Here is a 1,552-nt window from a genome sequence, read left to right as displayed (position 1 = left end):
TGGACGATGCGAGTGAGTAAGCTACTAGAGATCCGATCAGATATTTAGCTTCAGTAACGCAGATGCGTGTTGAAACGGCTACCTCAGCCACCCTGGTTTGCTCTATGGGATTCCTTTGATATTCCTGTAAGATTTCTATGATATTGCTCTACCTTTTACCCTATTTCCGCCCTACCGCTGTCATCAATAAAGTTCTCCTTTGTGACCGGTGTGGAGACGTATTGAGGGGTGGGTCTAAATTATGCCAAGGAGGCCCCTTAGGTCGGTGGACTAAGGGAGGCTTCCCTAATCAGCCCCTGACTTGGGGAAGTGCCCCAAGTGCCTTTATGGGGTCTAGCACCCATTGGACGATCAGGCCTGTGTTCTCCAAGGTGCGCAGAGCCAGAAGTGAGTCCAGAGCCTTGGATGGTGGCAGCGGGAACCCCAGGCTAGCGGGGGTGCTCCGGGGAAGGGGTCGGCCGGACGGGAGGCACCCCAGGGAGGCACTCGGAGCCTGGGAGGTGGGCGGGCGCAGGGAGGTGGGCGGCTCAACGCAGGAGGCCCGCCCCAGGGAGCTATGGGGCAGGGAGCGAGGGACACGGCCTCTGCATCAGACCTGCCTGGACCTGCAGTGCTGGAGGCTGCAAGGGAGAGAAGAACGGGGAAAAGCCTGTCCAAGACCTGATCACTCTCCTTCCAGCCTCCACTGTCTGCCGTCGTGTGACACCAGAGATGGGGCAGGACAGACCTGGGGTCTGAGCCAGCCCAGGGCAGCTCTTCTGTTCTTGTGAGGCACCCGGCACAGCACCATCGACAGAGACTGCACCACGGGCCATGGGCAACACACAGCACATCGTGTTCCTGCACTACACCCTCACAACGCTTTTTTTTTCCAAAACAGCACATACACATACACACACAAACATCCTTGCACACTTATGCATGAACGCACAATAACAGAAAAGCACCATGCACACGAGGTGAGCGGACTGGAACTGCACATGACCAGCAACATCGGTCTGAGCTGCTGCACCGTAACGCTTCTCCTTCCCCCATAGGATCCATAACTGGATCATTGCTGCAGCCGGGTGCGCACAGACTTTCGCACACGCTGGGAGCCATGGAGGGACCAAGGCAGGGGCCTTGCTTGGGACCTTCCCACCATCTTGCAGCCTCCTCACAGCTTTCCTGGTACCAGCTCTGGGCAAGGGGACCCCACAACCCCGAGTGCCTCTGGGTGCTGAGACCCAGCCCTCAAGCCACAGCCCCCTGCACTGTGTTTAGGGTCACGAGGGACCACAGGTCCCTGCAGCCGGTTTGGCTCGGATGGGGCTTTGCCCTTCCTGTCTATGGGGCCCTTGGAGATGGAGGGTCTGGGTCACACTCACGCAGGCCACAGGGCACGGCAGTTGTGCACAAGGTGACTCAGAGGAGGGTCAGGCAGCCTGGGAGCACAGCTGGGGCACTGTTGGTGCAGTGAGGAAGCAGGAAACACACCACATGCCACACGGCCTGCACTCAGTCTGGTTTCTGCTATTTCGGGTGTGGAGAAATCAGGCCCCGGTCTGCCTCA

This window comes from Alligator sinensis, unplaced genomic scaffold (assembly GCF_000455745.1).
Source record: "Alligator sinensis unplaced genomic scaffold, ASM45574v1 scaffold1282_1, whole genome shotgun sequence".
Taxonomy (NCBI): domain Eukaryota; kingdom Metazoa; phylum Chordata; order Crocodylia; family Alligatoridae; genus Alligator; species Alligator sinensis.
This window is presented reverse-complemented; position numbering follows the sequence as displayed.